The sequence below is a fragment of the Magallana gigas genome, chromosome 10 (genome assembly GCF_963853765.1).
Source record: "Magallana gigas chromosome 10, xbMagGiga1.1, whole genome shotgun sequence".
Classification (NCBI taxonomy): domain Eukaryota; kingdom Metazoa; phylum Mollusca; class Bivalvia; order Ostreida; family Ostreidae; genus Magallana; species Magallana gigas.
In genome coordinates, this window is record NC_088862.1 from 16,907,573 (window position 1) to 16,919,250 (window position 11,678).

The following is an 11,678-nucleotide window of genomic DNA, read 5'->3' on the forward strand; positions in this document are numbered from 1 at the left end:
CAGTGATGCTCTGCCTAAAAAGCTACAGCATTACTGAATGAAATAACAAGAATGTGTTGAAATATATTCGCACTTTTGTACAAGGTAAGGAAAACTAAGTGGGTTTGAATGCCTTGATCTTACTAATTTTAAAACACCCTTGTCCGCAAAACCTTCAAGATATTGAAGATGTGGAATATAGTTCAGACTCGGACTCTGAGAGTGATAATGATGACTGAATATTATGTAAATATGGTTTATTTGCTGTGATAAATAATTGCTACTGTTAATTAATTGTATTAAATTGAGAAATTTTACATAAAAAGTTAGCAATTGGTGTTAACTTTATTTTCTTGTCAATGAAAGTCAGTGATGTACCAGCAGTGCTGTGCTGACGGCTCTGCAACTCAGCTGCTCTATATACAGCTGAATCTAATGCTAGGTGACAGATTCTGATAACAAACCAATTAAATTGAGTTTAAAACAAGCAGTGTGTGTCATACAGTGGCTGCATTAAATTCCCCCGAACTTGGGGCTTTAAAAAATATTTAGTGAAGAAAAATTCCATATATTTTAGCTTTTAAATATGAATAATTTAATTCTGGTTATAACACGCTATCTGATTGGCTAAAAAATATCGTATAAAGAATGTTGCCTACGTCATAGTATGACTAACGTCAAAAATGTATCAATACGCCTGATGTTACGTTTGAATTTTGTACAGTTTTACGTCATTTTAAAGGTCAAATGACCCTTTATATCTACAAAAAAGAGTAACAAAATTAAATTATCAGCAATGAATTCAATTTTTATTAGTTTTATAGGATATGAAATGGTTTGAAACAGTTAAAGCTTTTTTATAAGCCGCTTTGCAGTTTATAAAGCGTAAACTTCCCAAACCATTTTATATCGTACAAAACAAATAAATATTGAATTCATTCCTTAAGTATATTTCTATATTTTTATACAGAGCTGTTTTTTTAAAGGAGATCCACACTGTCATGAAATAGCCACGACCAGGCCCTCTTAAAATAAGAAAAAACAATGGACAGTTTCATACATATAACAGACTTCAATTCCAATGAAAGAAGGATAACTTGTATACAGTTTACTTGAAGCATATTTATTATAAAGCTGATTAAAACATTATTTTGATCAGTGTCTCTGTTCCGCTACATGTACAAAAATTTGTTAATTTGCTCAGTAATGGACTACATGATTTAATCTATGCACGTTATAAACTTATGATTTTCACTAGCGTTTGAAAATCTGGTTTAGTTAGATAAAATTCAGATGTATAAAACTTGGATGAGTTATGGCATCCTACAAATATATGCATGTAAAACGTGATGAAAAAACGAGTCATTTTGAAATTATGTGTTTTATCATTTATCTTCAGTAAATTCGCGTTTTACGTTTGGAAATTATTTACACATATACATATTGTTGAATTTTGCATAAATGGACCTTCGTTCAAATACGCAACCTGGTGACGTAAAAAGAAAGGGTCTTCATTGAATGTAAAAGTTGTAAGAAATCAGCTTGGCACAAGGGCATGCAATACAAATTCACAAACAAATCAATATTCAGTATCATGGAAAGTAATGTGAATAATAAAATCACTGCACAAATCCTAAACAAATATCTATTTAATTAGAAATGAGACAAACATATAACCGGCCTCTATATTTTTCCTGCATTTCTGAATAAAATCTTACCAATTAAATAGCAGACATTTGTGCAATTATGCCATCAATGTTTAGATTAAATGCGTTGTATTAATCCACACTTTTTAAAAATAAAGTAGCGTATGCCCTTATGCCATAGTTGTTTATCTCTTGTCGTTTTCTTCTTTGAGTTGTAATAGATAATGACGTCATAACATGACGTCATAAAGACTCTTTTACCTTAGATGGATCATCTTATCAAGGCATAGGATAAAGTCAGTAAAATACAACAGTATAGATATTCATTTTTAGCAGCTCATTTGCAGGACATTTCCCATATGCAGCCTTAACTCACATGCGAACCTTATTTTGCATAATCATACACAAGAGCCATGCTACATGTATCGTTTTATTTTATATAACTGTTTAATTAACAACTAATGTGTAATTTATAAATGGTTAACCAGACTTTATGGCTTATACTGAAATGGTATTGAACATCTTTCATTTAAAACCATAGGAGTAAAGAGTCGATTCCACAGACAGAAATTAGTCATTCAGACAGACAGATGTGTTTATGAAATTCAATGTAAAAATGTGTTGAAAAATATTGATTAATGAAATTGCATGACTTATAATATACATTTCACCGACATTTTACCATATTAAAGACATTTTTGTTAAATACAAAAATAAGTTTTTGCGAGTATTTAAGAAACGGCATATGTTTAATATAAAAGGTTTAATTCTGAATAATTTGTTGACGCCAATCGTCGTCTACGTTTTCATTAAGACAGGTTAAAAATACCTTTAAATGGACAAGATTCACATTTTTAAGTTACGCAATTTCACTTATTAAATATTCTATCAACACATTTTTTTCATTAAAATTCACTCACACTCAAAATATCTGTCTGTCAAATCAACTTTTTACCAATGTGGTTTTTGATCCATTTAATAAAAGGACAGATGATGAGATGTGATAAAATGAAGGAAATTCAACATAAAAGGACCATTTTTTGATATTAAGAGCATCTCACATCAAAGCTGTTAAAGGACTGATGTAGAACGAAGTCACTTTTGTAAAATAGTATACAAGTCATGTACTTGTTATTTACCGAACCAATTTTTGGCTTCTTTCCCTATTTACTGATTTAATCAGTTACAATACAGTTTCCGCTTCCCTAGCGTCTGTAATAGTCGTAGATCGGTCACACAGGATGAAGCTCTGCCATTCAGTCAACTGATTGTTAACTGAATGGTCTAGAAAGGTGACTGAAGGTGACTGAATGGCAAAGATATGCCATTCACTCACTTTTCAGTTACCTTTCAGTCACCTTTCAATTGACTGAATGGCAGAGATTCCTCCTGTGTCAGATGGGCAATAGGGTCCTTGTGGTGATACCATTCTAATTTTTCTGAAGAACTCCATCTACAAAGATACGGAAATGCTGGAAGTGAAAAAGGTGTCCGAGACAATTTTTAAATGTTGCACTTTTTGTTACATCGAGCTTATTGGTAAAAAAAATCACACCAAAATCAAACTTTCTTTATTTAAGGTTTAACACATCGTTTTTCTTAGCACATGTTACAAAGTATCAGATATATCTATTATACTTCTCCCTTCTGGATCAAGAAAAACTGTGACAGACCTTTACTACCGATAAGTATATATGTGTAATTTGGAGGAAGAATGAACAATCCATAATAGAAGTTTGTAATAAAATACAAAAATTAAGAAAATCTTTATCTTTTTTTATTTCCTACACTATTAGTCGAAAAAATTGACCAAATATATATATATTTTTTTTAGATTTTTATTCAAACTTGTCAAATATTTGAATTAGTTTTGCAAAGTTTAATGCCATATATGTGTCAAACAACAGGGGAAATTTGATTTCATGATTGAAAGAATATTTATTTAATCTGCGTTTATATTATTTCTTGGTCTGCTAATTGTACCCAGATAAAAACTAATTAAATACATGTAAATAACAAGACTTAAGCAATAATTCAAATTTCCTTCGATAAAAACTTATCAAAATTTATATCTATTACTTTTGTTATTGATGAAGCATTTACATCACAATTCATATATAAGATTGGTTTTGATTGGTTGAAATAGCAGACTATTTCTTTTTAAGTAAAAAAGGAATCTAATTTTGAAGTGCACAACGATTATACTAAGTCTTGTAATAATTATAACATTTGATAAGTTTATTTATTCTTCATAAATATGCTTACTTTTCCTGACGATATCTTTTGAACCTTTCTTTAAATCAACCAATGAACACTTTCATAGCAACCTGGAGTCGTCAGTAATCCTCTGTAGAAGAACATGTGTTGATTTTTAGGAATACAGGTCACGGGGGTAAATTTGGACTTCACTGCATGGGAATATTGTATACCTTATTGCTGTCGTTAAATAGATGTAGTATGTTGTTAAGACTGCATCATCAAATGACCAACTAATGACTGAAAAGTTCCTATGCTACATAACACCATTGAACTTATTATTATTATTTTTTTGCAAAACATTTTATTATTTAGATAAATGATAATATAAAAAGAAGAAAAATATATTTCATTTCATTTCTTTTAACGACAAAAGTGTAAACAATATTTAAAGAAACAGAATGCAATCTATTATTAGATTTGTAAAAGTTCTTTATAACATTTTAATGCAACAAAAAAAAGAAACATTTACCAGATAACATATCAAATAGAATTGACTGATGAAAGTGTAATTACTACATACCGGGATGATATACGTTATTTCAATATTTTCGAAAATATTTGTCAATGGACGACAAACGTGCCTTCGGGTTTTCCTTTAAATAAGATAGAGGTGAAAACGTTTTCAATGTTATAGCTTTATATTTAATTTGAAATATTTTATTTTCAAAAGTAATTTTCATCAAGCTTTATCAGTTTTTTTTTAAGATGAAGTCGCATAACTTCAACGATGTGAGCCATTTTTTATCTGGACAGTGAATGATCCAAACAATTGTTCAAGGCTGTGTGATTCAATATCAGCCGTCAAGTACATATGATCACGCTTCATGACCACTATAAAAAATACAAAAAGACAATAAAAAAAAACAACCGTGTAATCAAGTTAAAAGCCATCAAAAGTTATTCATAAAAAATCCGGGTTTTTTGGTAATCTGCAAGGTTCTTCATCACAAAATGTGCTCTAGTTTTTCAACATTTAATAAACGCTAAATCTTGATTCTAACACACATCGTGTTTAAATATATCATGTGGCGAGATACCCTGTGGTAAACAAACTCCCTGGTCAATGTTTTTAAAGCTTATATGAATTCATAAATTCGCATTTTTTAAAATGTCCTTCTCATATACGACTACCGCAATATAAGTTTCCGATTTCTGTTGTTACGCTCTTCGCAACACACCCTCTATATAAGGCCGAGAGCACACTGCATTCGTGTATGTCATTCACCCGAACACGTTACATTAGATTAGGCAGATTTTAAAAAATCCGTTTTTAACAAACATAATATGACCACCACTGCACAGGTAAGGAATATCCAATGAAAGACGAAACCAAACAGGCTGAAATCCAGGCACACAAATTAAAAAAAAAATCCCTCAATCATTGTAGAATGCTCACCTATGTCGTATTGTTTTAATATCGCACGTGCAAGCAAGCAAGTGTAGAAGATTGTGCAGTGACAACATTGACTTTAAAAACTGATAAAAACGATGCTACGTTGTTACCTTCTTAAAATTACTATGTTGGATATAGTGCGGCCGAGATCTACATTAAGATGCAGACGTTTTGCGTGCTATAAGAATGTTAAACAGTGAAGTCGGATTTTGAAAACGGAGTCAACGAAAGTGAATTTTTGCAAGCATTTTGAACTCCCTTTTCGGAATCAACGCATGCGCTCTTATACAAAATGTTGCGATTTTTTTTTAATGAAAACGTGGGGTCTACAAGAAATCACCTTGCAAAGTGCAACATGTGATGGCAGACCTCTAACATGTTTTAAAAGACCCCGAATATCATTTACTATCGATCGTATTTGCACAAAATAGAGGTTTATTTGCATTTAAGAGAGTTATTTATCTCCAAAATTGGATGTTTAGACAATACATGTACGTAAAAAGTGATATTTTTGTGTGTTTTTTTTAATTGGAATTTCATCGTTATGAAAAGGTAATTTGCATTAAGTGTTAATTTTTCGTATTGTATTACAATTTAAAATCACCAGACATACAAAATGATTATTTTTAAGCTTGTAAACGAAAAGTGCTTCGACTACTAACAAACAAAATTGAATCTTTTGGACATGGAAGTGTAGTCAGTTAAAGGAACAGCAGCAGTCCTAGTTTCAAGTGTTAATGTTCTTTCTAAACAAATGGAAGAACGCGAAATGGATGAAAGTAGTGCAGCTGTGTATTCGGAAATAAATTCGGGTAAAAAGTCAGCTAATGAGAAATAATTTAATTCTATTTGGAATTAAAAAACCCCCACTAGAAAGAACAGAGGATTGTATTGAAACGGTTAATTCATTTTGCGAGGATAACTTAGAAATCCAAATCGTCAAAATTGAAAACACATACAGTACATGAAAGAGAGGGTGGGGAAAAAGAGACCAATAATTGCTACATTATAACTCCAAAGAAAAATGGTGCAAAACACAGTTTCAAGCTAAAGGATTCAACATACGGAAGAACGCAACAGTACCCTAAGGAAATAGTCGACAGGAGAAAGAAACGTGTACCTGTAATGCATTGAGCCAAACGTGAGGATAAAACAGCCTTTATGAGGTGTGACAAACATTCAGTAAACAAAAAAAACCACACACACACAAAGCAGAGGACAAATCATAGAGTAACTGGTGATGACTAGGGTTACGCCGGTGATAGTATCAAAATTATGTCATGGAACATTCAAGGTGTGCCACCACAAAAAATGGAAAATAAAGAATTTAGTAAATTTTTGTATCAAATAATATTGGCATAACTATGTTTACAAGAAACCTGGACAAACAATGACAGCAAAATTGAAATGAACAATTACGTAATGTACCATAAACCCGACCGTTTAAACATAAAAAGGCCAACTGGATTAGTGGTGGAATAGTTGTATTCATGAAAGATGCACTCCATAAAGGCATTCAATTGGTGTTATCAGACTCTGACGGTATTATGTGGTTCAAGCTTGACAAGGAGTTTTTCTCATTAGACGAGGACCTCTACAGCGTAATTTCAAACAACGAACATATCTTTGATAAATTAACCCAATATAGCTACATTTTAAACATAAGGAAAATTGTTATAATGGGTGACTTAAATCATCGAACGGCTCTAGAATCTGACTACATTATAGACGATTTTATAGACGATTTTATAGCACCAGAGAACGACAATAATCTTTATATATGTGATGAAGAACTAAAGCGTTATTCCGAGGATTACGTAAAAAAATCATTCGTAACAATGCTACTGGATATCAGCAAATCTCTGAAACTTAGAATTATTAATGGACGACTCCACTCAGATGCGAAGATTGGTAAATTCATATGTCATTTGGGAAGCAGCGTAATTGACTACACGTTGACAGAGGAGGCATATTATCAAAACGGTCGGAAATTTGAGTGGAAAAAAAACCGCAACCCAAATATATGTAATATCAAAACTGGATATAACATTAATCACAGAGAAGAAGGAAAATGTGTAAGCATAGAAAAGTGGAAGTTGAACGAATCAACCCGCAACGAATACATACAGAACTTGAGAACAAATATTTACAGGTTCGAAAACATAGTAAATAATAGGAACCACACAACAGAAGGAGCTATACACGATTTACTAATCCAATTCTCAGACACACAACTAAATATTGCTGAACCTTTCTGCAAATATGTAACAGATATAAGACAGGGAGGATCCAGATTCAAAAGACGCAAAGACTCACCGTGGTTTGACGCAGAGTGCAAAACGGCGAAAAGGACGTGGACCAATGCTGATCTCACTGTGTGGCATTACCCCGAGTGGATAAATGAAGAAATTTTTAATCTATATTTTGAGCAAAGACTGTCAAATTGTTTTCACCAAAATTTACGGGTAGAATTTGAAAATGCTCACACTTTACGTTTATATAAATATCTAAACTTGCCTATGCACCCGGCAGACTATCTAAATTACATTTTTATGATAAACATAGGAAAGTCGACTTAGATTATCTTCACATCGTCTACGAATCGAATCTGGTCGATATGATAAAGAATGTCCTATCAATGAAAGGAAATGTATATTTTGTAATTTGAACGATGTTGAAGATGAATACCATTTTGTTTTGGCTTGTGATTTTTACACGGATTAAAGAAAATCTTATATTAAGAAATACTTCTATGGTAAAATAAATTATTGAATTACTTAGTTCTGACTCTATATCTACGCTAAAAAAACTTGGGATATATGTGTACACATTTTTCAAAAAGAGGGATAACTTTACCATCAGACGTGAATAAGTGTAAATTGCACCATAGCTTGGTGAGTTTTCTATTGTTAAAAGTGTGGGTTATTTGTACATACCCCACACTTTTTTTTTTTTAACTCCGCCCACTATCTCGAGTAAAAACAACATCAACAAAGTTGTTTTTAGCGCGTCCATAATATTCCACAGTAAGAGGTTCCTCCAGATTAAAATTGCCAAAACTCAACACGGATAAATGACTCGACTAACTTAGTTCGTCGTATAAATCTCATTTTTAGCTCGAGTCAAAATAATATCGGCAATGGTTTTGTCAGAAAGACTCTATTTTAATATTCCTCTCCATGTGAGAAACGTGTGTTAAATGAAATAGGGGTATCCTGTTTAAAGGTTTCATAGAAAGTCAGTCACGTGATAGGAAAGCGTTTGAATAGAAGACTTGTTTTGTAGACAGAGTGAATAGCGATAGCCAATCGAATTTGACATTTTCCATTCACGGTTTCGCGACATGCATTTCTCAAATAATATTTTTTTATATTGCTTATTAGTTGATTTTGTTCAAAATATATATGTACATGTTTTTTCAGCCACTTTTAAAAAACATACATTGATACAGAGTATCAAATAAGATTTTTAAAAAACTAATTACCTTCATCAATTTAAATTTAATTTCAATTGTTTAAACTGAAGCATTGCACAATTTAGGGTTCGTAAATATAAGATTGTGTTAATACGTTTAATTCTTTGAAGCAAATATCGATACTATAAGTCGGAAAATGAACAAACATGAAATAAAAATTAAACAACGAGAAGTCAATCTATTTATTAGGGCTATGAATTAAAAAAAAAAATGAAGAATGATTAATCTTTGTCGGGGATAGGAAGTCATTTTGGAAATTCACGAAGTACAATGTACATATATAAAGACCAACGCATTGGCACCGTATAGTTTAGAGGCAAGTGCACTCCCGATATTACTATGATAATAAGATATAATGAATAATCGTAAACTATGGTACAAGTAACTTACCCCATATAATATTGTTGATTATGTGCAGATACCCGATGGGCGTGGTCATAACGACACTCGGGAGCTACGCTCCCTCGTGTCATTATGACCACGCCCATCGGGTATCTGCACATAACCAACAATATTATATGGGGTAACTACTACTTAGTTTATAAAAATTTACTGTTTTGTTGTATTTCACTTTATACTTTGTTTTTATTAACCTGCCTCCCACCTATAACCACAATCATTGTAATTCATTTCTTAAGGCTTCAAGAGCCGATCACAGGGCGAAAAACCATCTTTAAGCAAGTCCTTAAAGGTGGCTTAAAGGTGACTTAAAGGAGCTTAAAGGCTATACAACCTTTAAGCCGCCTTTAAGTCACCTTTAAGCAAGTGCTTATAGGTCCTTAATGTCCAAACTTCTTTAAGCCACCTTTAAGCCACCTTAAAGCATCTTTAAGTGGCATTTACGCTCTCTTTACACTGCCTTTACACTGTCTTTAAGTGGCCTTTAAGTCAATATTGATCAAGCTGAACAATAAAAACATATATTAAATGCAAAAGCTCTTTTATAGAGATGGGAGGGGGTCATCCGAGTGACAATATAATTTCCAATGAAGGGGGGGGGGGGGGTGTTCCAGGCGGTTTTAATCGTCGCTCCATTAAACACAGATCGCTATCATCAGCACTGCTCCGATGGACACAGATTGCCGTTATAAAATTCTTTATAATTTTTTGGGGGTAATTATTGTAGGGATGAGCGCAGTCTCTGTATCTTAATATGTGCATAAAACTAATTAAAGTATGTTTGTTTCCTATTATAAATTAATCGGTGAAAAAAAATCTCTCTCTCTCTCTCTCTCTCTCTCTCTCAGTTCATCCGGTTATTAAACAAAATAAAGATAATGAACCAAAAATTCATGATTTAATTTGTTAATCCGTTTGAGGTTTGTATTTTTTTTTCAATTTTCATTATTTCTAACTCTAGATCTGCTAGATACATGTTAAAGATGAAAAGACTCTCAACTGCCTTTGTTATATCGGACAGGATATTACTGCTTTGTTTGTCTAGACATAGTTTTGTTCGTTTGTGTATATCTAATTAGAGTCTATTGTTTGTCCAACTTAAGAAAACCCTTGGAACTAACACAGAATATACAAGATATACACAACAGTTGTGTCGTGTGCCCAGGTGCATGTTTGTGTATATCTAATTAAAGTCTATTGTTTGTTCAACTTATGAAAACCCCTGGAACTAACACAGAATATACAAGATATACACAACAGGTGTGTCGTGTGCCCAGGTGCACGTCAGGGTTTCTAAAGGCGTTGAATCTTAGTATGTACGAGAATACGATAAGTCTAGTGAATAAAAGTTAATTTACATTTGTAATTCATTTTCAAAGTATTATTTCCTAGCTCTGGGTTTCAAAGATGTTACGTCTACAAATTAACGATACATGTATGTAAGAGTAAAATCTTGAGGCTAATTAATTAATGTACCGGTGATCATAAATAAGGGTTGATTATTTAAATATATGTATAAGGGTAAATATGTCAAATATACCCGGCCTGGCACATCATACAATTGTATGTACAAGTCATTTGCAATTGCCACATGCAGTAAATACGTCACCGGTAATTGGTAATTTTGTTTGTTATAGAATTGATTGTTTAAAAATCATGTACATACAATTACATGTAAATATTTAAACATATTGGAACGGCGCCGCTATCATGAAAACCGGAAAATTGCGGGAAATTGAACAAATTTTTATAGCTATAAATTAGATGAACGTATATCTACTCGGTTTAAATGTATTAACTAAGAAAGCCTACTATAGTGAACCTAACGGTTTCCATTTAGATATAATATATTTTTGTTCACTGAAGGCCAAGTTCCGTATTTCATTCTAAATACATGCATGCATGTAATTTATAAATTAGATATAATTGATTGTTACAAATTGAATGGTTTGTCAAAATCTTTTCAAGTAAACACATTCAATACAGTGATTCAATATCCACTGATATATAGGATATAAAAACGCTCATATATATATATATATATATATATATATATATATATATATATATATATATATATATATATAAGTTGTCGTGGCGCAGAGGATGTGTGGTGATGCTAGTAAACTAAGGGTCCCGGGTTCAATTCTCGCCATGGCCGGTTTTTTTTTTTTATTTTTCTTTCTATAACAAAAACCGTTTTAATACCTTTTCTTTCATAAAGTTTATACATTTTGTTGGAAATTAAGCACAATATTGAATAAAAAATTTTAAATGGCTTAAAGGTGGCTTAAAGGTAGCTTAAAGGTGGCTTAAAGGTGGCTTAATGGTGGCTTAAAGAAGTTTGGACATTAAGGACCTTTAAGTTATCCTTAAAGGTGGCTTAAAGGTGGCTTAAAGATAGTCTTTAAGCTGCCTTTAAGCCATCTTTACTCTTTCTTTAAGCCACCTTTAAGCAATACATATAGCTTAAAGGTAGCTTAAAGGTGGCTTAAAGATCGTCTTTAAGCTACCTTTAAACACCTTT

At 32.1% G+C, this 11,678-nt stretch overlaps 1 long non-coding RNA gene across 1 annotated transcript; it reads right to left on the reverse strand.

Annotated features, from left to right (window-relative positions):
• Positions 1-1,147: 1,147 nt before the first annotated feature.
• LOC117686457 (uncharacterized) lies at positions 1,148-4,761 on the reverse strand. Its single transcript, XR_004599628.2, has 3 exons — positions 4,405-4,761; positions 3,891-4,061; positions 1,148-3,078 (listed from the first exon to the last, which is right to left on the reverse strand). It is a non-coding gene; the product is annotated as an uncharacterized lncRNA (long non-coding RNA).
• Positions 4,762-11,678: the final 6,917 nt, after the last annotated feature.